Consider the following 15066-nt stretch of genomic DNA (forward strand, 5'->3'; position numbering starts at 1 on the left):
TTGATAAGGACAGGTCATCCTCGAATATGGAAGTGCTTCAGGTGGAAAGCTAATAGTAATTGCTTTGTATCTCTGGGTTTTTTTTCACACCTCAGATTACTACAGTTCTTACATTAGGTAGACTACGTATGTTTATTGGCTGAGTGAATGTGACATCTTCAACTCTTAGTATTTCCATTCTTTCCTCAAAGACCTTCTCAGATAGAAGGCGCAAAGCTTGAAGTGCACTTCTTCAGGACTTATTTCAGGATGTCAAGCAAGCGTCTTTAACCATTTCAGCCTTGTCCTTGAAAGCTGGATGAGACCGTTCCGAAAAGCTCCTCCTTAACTGAAGCAGAGCGTACTTCACTGCGCAACATTCTATCTGCAGCAACCCTTCATTGGCTTTTTACAAGGCCATAGCCATCAAACTACATGGAAGTTGGATTGCTGGGTGACTACTTTTTAAGGAAGATAAATACTATTACGATCAACTCTTGTAGAACACACACCAGCTTACCTAAATTGCTAGAACAGAATCCCAAGTACACAACAACACACAGGCAACAGCCAAAGAACCCTGGGCTCATTTTATTGTGCAGGGCAAGGATTCAGCCTCCATTGGTATGAACCTGTTAGAATAACATGTAACTTAGATAGAGAGGTCTAGCTGCAGATTCCTTACTGTAGGAATGCCGATGGCCTGACACGAGGTATATATGGAGACCAGGCAGCATATGAGGTATTGTAAGTCCTTATTTAATAGGAACAAGCCACAGGGTACAGGATTTCCTCCCTTTTTTTTTTTATGGACTGAATGACCAAACATGGGCAGCCACAAGTTAGCACCAAAAGTTCAGGGCTGAGCCGGCGTAGTTCTGCTATCACTCCTTCTCTTCTCTGATGGTTGCAGTGACCTTCTTGCCCCCTTCTCTGGTCCTTCTCTCTCTCCGTAGGGGAAACTCCAAAAACCCGGGCAGCCCCAAGGGAAAGAAAGAAACGCTCTGGTTAGATTCTCCTCACTTCTCCTATTTGCCTGTGCCACTGCCACCAAACGTCGTGAGAGGGGAAAAGGAAAAGTAGGGGTCAGGAAGGGACGGTAGTGTGAGAGGGGTGAGGGATTTCGATTCTCCTCCGAGAGTGACTGTGTTGCGCTTTACTATGTACAAGCACCCCAGGTACCCCACCAAAAAGACCCTTTAAGAGGCACTTGCCTGTGGCCACGTCCCGGGAACCGGGCCGTGGCAGCTGGACCCGGGGCGTCCTCTCCCTCTCTCGGGCCGCCGGGCTTGTAATGTAATGTAATGTAAAGTCTACTTCTATAGCGCTACTATCACTCCAAGGAGTATCTTGTGCGCAGTGTACGCTTCCTCCCTTGAGGGTTTCGGCTTCCGAGGTTTCCCCGTCTGCTTCACTGGTCGTCACAGGTCCCGCTCTTCTCCGAGTGTCGTCGCTGACGTCTCCGCTGGTCGTCCGTGGCTCCGTTGTTCTCTCTCCCTGGTTCCGCTCTTCCTCCGCGCTGTCCTGGAACAACGCCTTCCGGGTACCGCCCTCCTTATATTCTATTGGCCGAAGTGTGCTGACGATGCGCGTTCCGAGCGCAACTAGACCGCGAGCTGTTTCCGGCATTTCCTGGTCGTCGTAGTCCGTTTCGCCCACCTTCCGCCTGGCTGCGTCGTCGTCCTCCTCACATTCGCCCCCCCTTAGGAATGGACGATGGGGCCATTCACAGCAAGGATGCCGGGACAAATAATCCGCACTCAGTTGCTTCCTCCCCGGCATGTGAAGTGTCTGAAACGAAAAAGGTTGTAAGGCGAGAAACCAACGGAGAATGCGGGAATTGGTGTCTTTGTTTTGTGCGAGCCAGGTCAGGGGAGCGTGATCAGTAAGCACAAGAAAGGGTCTGCCCAAGAGATAGTATTGCAATGACTCTATAGCCCATTTAATGGCTAAACACTCCTTCTCTCTCGTGGAATAATTTGTTTCTCGGGGGAATAGTTTTCGGCTGATGTACAACAGGGGTCTCAGTTCGTCACGAGAGTCCGGTTGGTATAATACAGCCCCCAACCCGTAACCAGAGGCGTCAGTCTGTAGAACAAACGTGCGGTCAAAGTCAGGGCACCGTAGCACTGGGGCTGTACAAATGGCATGTTTTAGGGCTTCAAAGCTGGTTTCTTGGGCACTAGTCCATGACTGTATGTGTGTTGGGTGTGTTTTAGATAAAAGCTCAGTGAGCGGGCTGGCTTGGGAGGAGAAATGGGGAATAAACCGCCTGTAATATCCTATGAATCCTAAGAAGGACCGGATTTCCTTCTTGGTTCGTGGCCTGGAAATGGTGCGGATGGCTTCGATCTTATCCACCTGGGGCCTGATGTGTCCTTCCTGTATAGTATACCCCAAATATTGTATCGTATTGGTTCCCAGGAGTGATTTCTTTGGGTTGATGGTTAGGCCTGCGTCCTGTAATGCTCGGAATATAGAAGTGAGATGTGACAGGTGGTCTTCCCATGTGTGGCTAAAAACCACGATGTCGTCTAGATAAGCTGCAGCATACTTCTGGTGCGGCTTCAGTACGTGGTCCTTTAGCCTCTGAAATGTGGCTGGGGCCCCATGTAAACCGAACGGGAGGACCTTAAAGTGATATAGCCCTGAGGGAGTGGAAAATGCAGTTTTTTCTTTGGATGTGGGGTCTAACGGGATTTGCCAATATCCCTTCGTTAGATCTAGGGTAGACATGTATCTAGCGTGTCCCAGCCTCTCCACCATCTCATCAATCCGAGGCATGGGATAGGTGTCAAACTTTGTGATGGCGTTCACCTGTCGGAAATAAATGCAAAAGCGCAGACTGCCGTCTGGCTTTGGCACGATGACGATTGGAGAGCACCAGTTGCTCTGGGATGGTTCTATTATTCCTGCCTGGAGCATGTCTACCACTTCCTTTTCTACGGCCTCCCTACGGGCTTCTGGGATGCGATAGGGTTTTTGTTGTACTATTTTCGGGTGTAAAGTTACTATTCTGTGCTGGACCAGAGATGTCAACCCAGGGCTTGGGGAAAAAAGGTCGGGAAAAGTGGTTAGCACAGTACCAAGCTGCAGTTTCTGTTCAGTAGTTAACACGTCCCCTACGGGAACGGGGTGATCCGTGACGTTGTGGACTGACAGGAGTGGTATGTCTAACTGTGGTCAGTAAAGCAGGGCTATGTCCTAAAGTGGACGGGGACTCCTCCCATTTCTTTAGGAGGTTTACGTGATATATTTGTTTACCTCCGGCTCTGTGGGGCAGTAGGATGCTGTAGGTTACAGGCGTGATTTGTTTTTCTACCTCATACGGCCCTTGCCACTTCATTAGTAGCTTGTCTTCTGTGGAAGGGAGTAGTAGGAGCACCTTGTCCCCGGGCCGGAACGTCCTAAGGCGACTGTTGCGATCGTAATACCTTTTCTGTGTGCCCTGCGCTTCCTGCATGTTTTCCTGCACTAGTCCCCATAGGTGTGTTAGGGAAGATTTCAGATCGGCAACATACTGTAGCAGAGTTTTTCCTTCCTCATCTTCCCCTTCCCACTGTTCGCTAGCCATATCCAATAAAGTCCTGGGCTTTCTCCCAAACAGCAACTCAATTGGGGAATACCCAGTGGACCTTTGTTCGTGTGTCCGAATTGCAAAGAGAACTAGGGGAAGTTTCCGATCCCAATCCCTCCCTGTATCTGAGACGACCTTGCGGAGTACGTTTTTTATGGTTTTGTTATATCGCTCCACAAGGCCGTCTGTCTGTGGGTGATAGACTGACGTTCTTATCCTTTTTATCACGAGTAGGGTACATATCTGGCCCATCATTCGTGATACGAATGGTGTACCCTGGTCGGTCAGGATCTCGGAGGGAAAACCGACCCGTGAAAACAATGTTCTCATCGCTTGGGCTACGGCTGGGGTGGTCATGCGTGACAACGGGAAAGCCTCCGGGTATCGACTAGCATAGTCGACTATGACGAGTATGTAACGGTGTCCCCGGGATGATGGAGTCAGGGGCCCAACTAAGTCCATTCCGATTCGTTTAAATGGGATGTCGATAATGGGTAGCGGCTGTAGGGGAGCTTTGGTGATGGACCCTGGATTCGTGTATTGACAACGCGTGCAGGCCGCGCAATGTTTTGCCACGTCTCTATAGACACCCGGCCAATAGAATTTCTCCAACAGGTACTTTAGGGTATTTTCCTAACCATAGTGGCCCCCCCCCCATTTTGTTATGTGCCAGCTGGAGTACATGATCCCGGAAGAATTGGGGAACAAGCAGTTGGGTTCTTACTACAGAGTCTTTCTTTTCGGCTCTATACAACAATCCCCTGTTTACTACAAAGTAGGGTCCTACCTGGTCTGGCGGCTCGTTCTGGACCTGTTCCCAGGCGTGTATGAGCGTTTTGTCATCCCGTTGGGCTGTCCGGAAACTATAGGGTGCTGTTCCGTCGGTATCTGCAAGGGAAAGGGGAAAGGCAGTTCGTGATAGTGGTGAACAGAAATCTTTTTTCTCTTTCCTCCTTTCGCGTCTACTTTTTCTCTCTCGACCCTCTTGTGTTTCTATCTCAGTCGTGTGAAACGGGGCTTCATCCAGCCAAGAGGGGTTGCTCCTTTTTGTTCCCTCTATATACATTTCGAATTTGGGGTGATCAGTTCCAATAATCACGGATTCGGGCAAACAGGGAATCACCCCCACTTTTTTGAGGTGGGGGTCGTTATCCACGTCTAATATGACTTCTGCTGTAGGATATGTTTTTGTATCCCCATGGACGCAGGTCACCTTCACTTGCTCTGAAAGGTTCAATAGGTGGTTTCCAACCAGGGATCCGTCAACCACTGTGACGTGACACCCGGTGTCTAACAGTGCCTGTCGCTTCTTTCCATTTAAGTACACCTCTGTTTTATAGCGTTGGGAACCCTCCCGTGTTAACAGGACCCTGCCTCGAGTATATCCCACCTCCATAGGTTCAGCGGACGGCGCTCGGTGAGGACACTGTCTGGCTATATGGCCCCATTCGGCGCAGCTGAAACATTGAGGACCTTGTCCACTAGGGCCTGCGGGAACAGGAGTTGGTTTTGGAAGAGACCGGAGGGGTGGAAAGGGCCTTGCTTCGGGTTTTAGGGGAGGTCTAATGGAGGACTGCAGCTGGGGTCGTGCGAGTGGAACCTGAGTTTGAGGTCTCATAGTGCCTGCTCTAAAGTCGGGGGCCCTATGGAAGGCGCATGCTATTTCAACCGCGGAGGCGGTGGTGAGATGGGGGTGTTGTTTCACCCATGACTTTGTGGTGGGTGGTAGGGCGTCTAGATATTGCTCTAGGAAGATTTTTTCAACAACCTCCTCTATTGTAGATACGTGGGGTGTCAGCCATCTGGTACCTAAATCCCTTATTCTATAATACAAAGCCCTAGGGTTATCCCCAGTAGTCCACTTTTCTTTTCTAAATTTAGTACGGTAATGTTCTTGATCGAACCCCAGTCTTTCTAGGATTGCTTTCTTTACTTCCACATAGGCAGTCGTCCCATCAGGGTTAGCTGCTTGGTATGCCGCTTGTAACTCTCCTGAGAATAGTGGTGCAATGTACTGGCCCCACCTTTCTTGTGGCCAGGCCGCTGTAGATGCTACTCGCTCAAAGTTCAAGAAGAAATAATCAGGGTCTTCCCCTTCCTTATATTTCTGCAGGACCGTTCCTGGCACAGTGGGGTGGACTCGGGTATGTACAATAGCGTCCGTAAGCCGCAGTATGGCAGTATCCTGCACTTGTTGATTCGAGGCGACTACTGTTGCCTGGTCCTTAAGGGCTCCCTGTAAGGCTTCCCTCTCTACTCTGGCTGCCTGTAGCTGTTGCTCGAACACCAGCTGTAAGTGTCTTTGTCCTTCGGCCAATTGGGTGAGCATATCCTCCAGAGGCACGGGCTGCGTCATGGTTCGACACACTGGGACTCAGATATCCCACTTCTGACACCACTTTGTAGGAATGCCGATGGCCTGACACGAGGTATATATGGAGACCAGGCAGCATATGAGGTATTGTAAGTCCTTATTTAATAGGAACAAGCCACAGGGTACAGGATTTCCTCCCTTTTTTTTTTATGGACTGAATGACCAAACATGGGCAGCCACAAGTTAGCACCAAAAGTTCAGGGCTGAGCCGGCGTAGTTCTGCTATCGCTCCTTCTCTTCTCTGATGGTTGCAGTGACCTTCTTGCCCCCTTCTCTGGTCCTTCTCTCTCTCCGTAGGGGAAACTCCAAAAACCCGGGCAGCCCCAAGGGAAAGAAAGAAACGCTCTGGTTAGATCCTCCTCACTTCTCCTATTTGCCTGTGCCACCAAACGTCGTGAGAGGGGAAAAGGAAAAGTAGGGGTCAGGAAGGGACGGTAGTGTGAGAGGGGTGAGGGATTTCGATTCTCCTCCGAGAGTGACTGTGTTGCGCTTTACTATGTACAAGCACCCCAGGTACCCCACCAAAAAGACCCTTTAAGAGGCACTTGCCTGTGGCCACGACCCGGGAACCGGGCCGTGGCAGCTGGACCCGGGGCGTCCTCTCCCTCTCTCGGGCCGCCGGGCTTGTGCGCAGTGTACGCTTCCTCCCTTGAGGGTACGGCTTCCGAGGTTTCCCCGTCTGCTTCACTGGTCGTCACAGGTCCCGCTCTTCTCCGAGTGTCGTCGCTGACGTCTCCGCTGGTCGTCCGTGGCTCCGTTGTTCTCTCTCCCTGGTTCCGCTCTTCCTCCGCGCTGTCCTGGAACAACGCCTTCCGGGTACCGCCCTCCTTATATTCTATTGGCCGAAGTGTGCTGACGATGCGCGTTCCGAGCGCAACTAGACCGCGAGCTGTTTCCGGCATTTCCTGGTCGTCGTAGTCTGTTTCGCCCACCTTCCGCCTGGCTGCGTCGTCGTCCTCCTCACACTTACCTTGAATTTTCCACAGGCATCAGACTGGATCTGGCGATTTTTCTTGAGCAGTACCCCTGTGCTCCGGTAGATGGCATCGTTTGACTCCATGTGGCCTTGTCCGCGCCAGAAGGGACGTACACAGTGTCTATATAGGCACCACCCCAGCGCGCTGACATCCATTCTTTGCTTTCCACGGCAGTCAGTGCACATTCGGAGAGAGCCATGTTTATACGCTCCCAGCCACCACAGCTCACAAGCTTCCCAGCCACTGTCTGACTGAGGACGCTGTGGCTCAATCAGCCAGAAGTCGGGCCAGTCCATCACCCCCATTGCAGCTGCAGCCTCCAAACCCATATAGTTTGCCCTCTTACCAATACGGGCACCCAGGGTGAGGCAGGATACACCATCACCTGCCACACTGAAGGTCTATACCAGTGGTTCCCAAATTGTGCGCTGTGGCTCCCTGGGGACCCATCAAACTTAGCCAGGGGAGCAGCATACCAAGCATTTTATTGCATTTAATGTTTAAGGGTCTGTTGGCTTCAGTTAAACTAATTAAACATAAATGCATGATGTCGATGATTTGAAAGTGACATGCCTACAACTGTAAACGTAGTGCTCAATTGATGGCATGTCCAACACTCCCAAAGTATACAGAAGATGCCTGAAATATTTTGTTAGATTCGTTAATAGTTTTTGGTTTTTTTGCAAATGCATTTTACACCAATGCAAGTTATCAGGAAAGTACAGCTGTCCTGTCTATTTAATACATTAGGTATTATTAAGTATTGACACTTGTACTTGAATCATAGGTACTACCAGTACACATTTCTTTCAGTACACACACATTTCCAGGCAGGCCTGCTGTCTCCTTCAGCAAAGGGATGTAAAACACCACGTACGGCATAATGCCAACATTTGGAAGCAAGAAAGAGGGATATTTAAAAATAAATAAATCGGAGAAATTTATTTGGCTTGCATTGATTTGGAGGCAATTTTAGGGAGGAGACAGCAAAAATAAAGCTGTATGTGGTTTACCTGCTAAGACAGATGTGTTGGCACTTATGACATGGAAAGTGCATGCAAATATTCTTCAAGCGCAGAAACACTTTGGCAATGGGGCCTACATGCATAGAGGTGCTATCTAGCAATGGAAGTGGGATAAAAAAGTTTGAGAGGGTACTGTAAAAAAGTAATACGAAACTCCCTGCGTATATGATTATAATACCTTCTTCAGCTTCATCCCAATTATTTTCAGGGAGAAAAATGCAAGTACTCCCGAGGCCAGGCTTACATCCCCCCCACCCTCCCAAAAAAGTAACAGTGGGGAGCCACGGGCAATGGCCAATGGATCAAGGGAGCCATGGGTCAAAAAAGTTTGGGAACCACTGGTCTATACCATCAGACTGATGGGTTCCCCAAATTGTACAGAGGGGTTACTCCCTTTCCTTCGTGACTACCCCCCACCCATACCACCTACTTGCAACAGACTGACGGAGGACCATTTTAACTTCCTCCGCCAGGAAGTGGCGGTTCACTTGGCCAAGGGAACCCTAGAGAGGGTGCTGATGCCAGAAATAGATTGTTGTTACTATTTTCGCTGCTACTTTGTGCCCAAGTAGGATGAAGGCCTTCATCCTATTCTAGACCCGCGCCCTCTCAATTTCTTGCTCAAGAAGGAAATGTTCATAATGCTCACGCTCGCTCAAATACTGCCTGCCCTGAACCCGGGAGACTGGATGGTAGTGTTGGACTTGCAGGACTCATATTTCTTCATTCCCGACGTACCCACCCCCAGGCGTTGCCTGCGGTTCACGGTGGGCCACAAGCACTTTATTTGCCGTGCTCTCTTTTGGTTTTGCCAGAACCCTTCATGTGTTCACCAAGGTGATGGTGGTGGTTGTAGCTCATCTGCGTAGACCAGGGGTGCCAGTCTTGCCCTATCTTGACGACTTACTGTTGCAAGCAGGCTTGCTCAGGCTGGTAACTCTCACCTCCAGACGACAGTGGACCTGCTGCATTAGCTGGGGTTCAGTATTAACTTGCCAAAGTCACACCTGACTCCCTCTCAGATGCTCCCTTTCATCTAAGCTGTTTTGGACAATGTTTGTCTCTATCCTGGATTTCAGTGAGACTGACTCTGGGGCTGCTGGGCCTCATGGCTTTCTACATTCTGCTTGTGACACATGCCCTCTGACAAATGCAGGCTTTGCAGTGGGACCTAAGGTTCCAGTGGGCGCAGCATCGGCAGAATCTCTCCAACATGGTCCAGATTTTGGAGGGAACTGCAAAAGATCTGCAGTGATGGTTAACGAATGACGACTAGGTCAGCAGCAGACCCCTCTTCCTTCCCCAAACAGATCTGACCGTAGGGACAGATGTGTCACTCTTGGGATGGTGCGGCCAGCTGGAAGAAGTGGAGATCAGAAGCCTCTAATCTCTTGCAGAATCCGGACTCCACGTCAGCCTTCTGGAGCACCAGGCAATCTGGCTAGCATTGAAAGCCTTTCTACCTTCCATCAAGGGAAGGCTAGTGCAGGTGTTCACAGACCACACCATGGCCATGTGGCGCAGCAACAAACAGGGCATTTAAAAAAAGGGGAGTGATTCTATTAAGGACCTAAGAGGCTGGAATCTGTTTAAACAATAGAATTATCAATTGCCTCTTGGACCATCAATATTCTAATCTTTTGACTTCGCGGGTCTTTAGATTAGTACCTACGAGTGTGTTTGTGTTAATAAACTTTGCTTACTTCATTTTATTTGAGCTCTCTCAATCCAAACGCAGAACAGGAAATGCAGAGACCTATAGATTGATGATTGAAGACACCAGAACCTATGAAGACTCCAACTGAGAGTTTCTATTAAAAAACGTAAAGAAGAAACATGAACTAGATGACGTGTTACGTCATCGGGATTATTTGCTAGACAAGATACATGATGGCACTCACGAGCGTCCTACACTGAATCACCTAGCCCTGAGGAAGACCTTCTAAAAATCCTCACGGTCCCCACACGGTGGTCGAAACGCGTCGGCACCCCCCCCACACGGAGGCCAAGGGTTTCCCGGTTTTGAAAACCAAGCTTCCAAAAGACATTAAACCTACGCTGAATCCAGACTGCTTAGATACACACTTTTACAGGATTTTTACCTGACCTCAACACTTTGGACCCAAGAATACATTTTTGAATGAGGAGGTATAAATCAACAGGGCCCGATACGCAACAAACAGGGCGGGGTGGGGTCATGGACTGTTTGTCAAGAGGCCCTGCGTCTCTGGACATTGCTGGAACATCAGGGCATATCCCTGGTGGTTCAACACCTGCGGGGCTCTCAACAATAGAGCGTACAAACTCTGACGATGCCTAGTGGATCACGAGTGGCGTCACCATTCGGAACTGGTGCAAACTCTTTCAGCAGTGGGGAGAGACTTGGTTAGATCTGTTCGCCATTGCCCATAATGCGCAATGTCGGCAGTTCTACGCACTGGAGTTTCCAAGGTGGCTTTTGTTTGGAGATGCTTTTCATCTCAAGTGGAGCTCATACCTCCTATACGCTTTTCTTTTCATACTACTCCTGATCAGAGTTCGCAAGAAGATCATGCACGACTGGGCCTAGTCATCCTTGTGGCTCTGGACTGGGTTCAGAAAGTTTGTTATTCTGAGCTGTTGAGCATGGCCCTCAGCCTTCCAATCAGGCTGCCCCTTCAAGAAGATCGTCAGTCGCAGCAGCAGGGGAGGGTCCTCCACCCGAACCTGTCAATACTCCGCCTTCATGTGTGTAGATTGAGCAGCAACAGTTGACATCTTTAGACCTTCTGCCTGAAGTCTGCAATTTGATCTTGCCAGCCAGGCGTCCGTCTACCAACACTGTATATGCCTGCTGTTGGAACTGTTCTACAGTTCCTACGAATTAAGTAAGACTGTTTATCTGGACAACATAAACAGAATATGGCAACTTGGCTCACGCATATCATCAGGAAATGTTGACCTAATTTCTAGCTAGCTCACAATGCTCCATCTGAACCCCTAAACTAGGAAACGGGTGGTATCGGCAACTTCGAACATGACCACTCTTTTACTCCCCAAGGAAATTGTGGAAACCGATCTACCCGTTTGTTGTCACTTATGAATGCTCAAGGTAAATACAAAAAGGATACGACTTGGCTTTTAAAACATTTTTTGTAACAATCATGTTCGAGGCATGTGGGCTGCTGAATTCATATCTGTGCATAGATCGCCGCCTAGTGTTGGGTCCGGATGTTTGCACGTTGTTGTCCTGGAAGAGTCTTCGAAGTATCCTTGGATAGGTGACTCCTCCCCTGGACTACAGTGCGCATGGGCATCCTCTCCATCCTCAGATTGTTTTTTTCCGCCATTGGGTTCGGATGTGCTATCTTAGCTCAAGTTAGGAAAAAATTTTGTCGAGGCCACAAGGCCTTTAGTTCGCGTCGGTACTGTTTATCGATCGGTTTTCGATACTCTCTGTTAGTTTACTAACTTTCAGCACCGACTTTGTTCGCATTTACCTGTCCATCAACTACTTCGACGATGGAATCGAGGACGCCATTCAAAAGGTGTCCGGTATGTAATGCGAAGTACCCACACATCGACGTCCATCCGGTGTGCAACAAATGCCTTTCGCCGGACCACGACGAGTCGACATGTATGGCCTGTGCCCGGTTCCGTTCAAAGAAGACTCTGCGGAATCGTCGAGCGGCGAGGCTCGAAGCGCAGCACGCGGCACCGGCCCCAGCTGACATCTTCGACGACGCGGACGACGTCGAAGAAGTAGAAGTCTTACCCTCCAGTCCCGTTTCCGACCAAGAACCCGGATCGGACGAGGCCGACGAGTCACTCTTCCACAGAGGTGAAGACGACACCGAGGTAGGAGACGACGAGGAGGCCTTAGGGGCCGAAGAGAGTAGCTCCGATGATGAACAAGGCCTACCTGTTCAAACCGAGAATTCACCAGTGCCACAGACTATGGCTCCGGTCGAGGGATCGCCTTCGGGCCTTACCCGAGACCTATCACGCAGTCCTTCGGCCCCGCCCTCGGGCCCGGCCTCGGACGTTCAGCGGCAGCCATTACCGCTTAAGCCAGCTGGTTTCCCTTCCACGAAACCGAAACCGAAAGCTGCTCAGGTTCCTACGAAACCGAAACTGAAAGTGGCGCTAGTCGGATCGAGGCCTTCAACACCTTCGACGCCGGCGCACCGTGTCGGCACCGACCGCACCAAGGGGGACTTCGGTGCCGAACTCGAGACGGGCGACATGGGAGTCGACAAACGGAAGAAGGCCATCGGCGCCGAAAAACCTGCTCGGTTACCGGCGTCGACGCCACCGACACCGAGGGCCGTCCCGCCTGCTACGCCTCGCAGCACTCCCTCGACGACACCGAAACCTCACGTGTCGAAGACGTCGACGGTGATCTCCGCACCTCGGCTCGATGCACCACGGGCGCAGAAGATATCTGCAGCCGCCTCGACGACCCTGGCGGGGGCCACGACCTCTAAGGCGCCCCGAGTACGGCCTGGCGCAATGCCAGGCTGCAAAACCAAGGCTGCCCTCCAGGACCAGTCGGGTTCGATCGATCCAGCGGTTTCGTCGGTGCCGACCAGCATTACCTTCGGCTTGCCTCCATCCACAATCCCGAAGGCGTTTCAACTCAGGACACAGGCCACCAAAACTGCGGTTACGCCTGTCGAGCCGTCTCCGTCACGCGTCATCGACGCCGACACTGGCAGGATGATTCTCCACGACCGAAGGATAACTTCGGAACCGCCATTGGAACCTTTCAGGATCCCGCTAAAGAGGAAGCTGCCTGTGGACACAGAACCTCTCCTGTATGAACCCTTTCATTCACCCTACCAGGATCCACACCGGGCCTCCCCCACACGCTCCGACACGGATGCATTGGAGGACTACATGGGTGAACAAGTCCCCTACCATGTGGACACGGACCCTGATGACCAGCAGGACCCTGACCAAACTTGGGGCGACCCTGCAGACCCCAGTGCACCTCTTGATGTACAGGACCCACAACTATATGGGGCAAAAACGTCACCCACAGAGGATACTGCGGCGTTCAACGCTCTGATTGAACGGGCGGCGAACAACCATGATGTACAGCTTCACTCTGATATCATCGAAGATGACTTTCTAATGGACACCTTTGCATCCTCAGAAAGACATGTAAAGACTCTGCCAATGTTGAAGGGGGTCCTTAAGCCAGCCACTGACATTTTCAGGGAACCCACCAGGGCACGAGTGATAAACCCCAGGATCGATAAGAAATACAGATCAGCACCTGGGGATCCTACTTACATCAGAGGACAATTACCACTCGACTCCATCGTTGTGGCGAATGCCCGCAAGAGGGCACACTCGCAGACAACGGGTGACGCTCCTCCCCCGGACAAGGAGTCCAAGGTGCTGGAGACCTCCGGCAAGCGAGTTGCCGCACAAGCTGCAAGCATATGGCGCATAGCTAACACTCAAGCGCTCCTCGCTCGCTACGATAGGGCGCACTATGACACAATGGAGCAACTCCTTCAACACCTCCCTGACCCCTACAAAGAAGGTGCAGAAATCCTTATCAGAGAGGGACAGCTACTCACAAATGCTGCCATCAAATGTGCACTAGACGCTGCTGACACGGCTGCCAGGGCCATCAACACTAGCGTCATCCTACGACGTCACGCCTGGCTACGTATCTCAGGATTCAAGCCTGAGGTACAAAACAATATACTTAATCAGCCCGTCAACCCCGACTTTTTGTTCGGGCCTGAGGTTGACGCCACCCTCGAGAAGATAAAAAAGGACACGGACACTGCAAAGTCCATGGGCGCCCTACAAACTCAGTCCTTTCGGAGCGGCTCCTTTCGTCGCCCCGGAAACAAGGGAGCAGGCAGAGGACAGGGGTCACAACAAACATATAACAAGGGTAATACGCAGACCACCTACGATAAGAACACCCGAGGTGGCTATCGTGGCTCCAGTACCAAGGGCAGAGGACGTGGCTACGGCAACACCAGGTCCTCCCCCAAGAACAAGCAGTGACGCCCTCTCCCTTCCTCCCGACCACATAACACCTGTCGGGGGAAGGCTACAACGGTTCCTGTCCACGTGGAACTCCATCACCACGGACAGGTGGGTCAAAGATATTATAAAATACGGTTACTGTCTGGAGTTAACTTCCACTCCACCCACAATACCACCAAGAAACCGTCCTATGTCCTCAGAGCACTTGACGCTCTTACAGCAAGAGGTAGAAAGTATGCTTCTAAAAGGCGCTATCGAGGTCGTACCCGTCCACGAGCGGGGCACGGGGGTTTACTCCCTCTACTTCTTAATTCCAAAAAAGGACGGGTCGCTCAGGCCTATATTAGACCTGAGACCCCTGAACCAGTACATTCTTTCGGAGCACTTTCACATGCTCACTCTACAGCAAGTCCTTCCGCTTCTCCAGCAGGGAGACTTCCTAGCATCACTGGACCTCAAGGATGCGTATTTTCACATACCCATCCACCCCTCACACAAAAAATACCTCAGGTTCACTGTTCAGGGGCAGCACTATCAGTTCAAAGTCCTTCCCTTCGGCGTGACAACAGCGCCCAGGGTTTTCACAAAGTGCCTAGCTACGGTGGCGGCACATTTACGGAGACAGCACATACACGTCTACCCCTACCTAGACGACTGGCTCGTTCAAGCGAGATCAGCCCAGCAATGTGCAAGCCACGTGTCCCGTACCATTCACCTTCTTCACAGTCTGGGATTCTCACTAAATTACCCAAAGTCTCATCTCCAGCCCGCACACGTACAACAGTACCTAGGTGCGACTATAGACACTCTGGCGGCCACAGCTCAGCCAAATTTAGTGAGGATCAACGGCATACAAGCGCTGATCTCCAAGTTCAGACCCAACCACTCGCTTCCAGCGCGAGTGTTTATGCAGTTGATAGGCATGATGGCCTCCTGCATCTTCATAGTCCCGCACGCGAGATTACATATGCGCCCACTTCAGGAGTGCCTAGCACGTCAGTGGAATCAGGCTCAAGGACAGTTGAAAGACCTAGTGTTGGTGAGCGGTCGGGCATACAACTCTCTGCATTGGTGGAATCCACAAAACCTTTGCAAGGGCCGACCGTTCCAAGAGCCTGTTCCACAAATAGTACTGACAGC

General features: G+C 50.9%; 1 protein-coding gene across 1 annotated transcript in view; it reads left to right on the plus strand.

The window, feature by feature from the left end:
* The window catches only part of KLHL7 (kelch like family member 7), a 428793-nt gene that overhangs the window by 242237 nt on the left and 171490 nt on the right, over positions 1 to 15066 (plus strand). The gene's annotated exons all lie outside the window — the stretch shown is intronic.

The sequence above is a fragment of the Triturus cristatus genome, chromosome 10, assembly GCF_964204655.1.
Source record: "Triturus cristatus chromosome 10, aTriCri1.1, whole genome shotgun sequence".
NCBI lineage: Eukaryota > Metazoa > Chordata > Amphibia > Caudata > Salamandridae > Triturus > Triturus cristatus.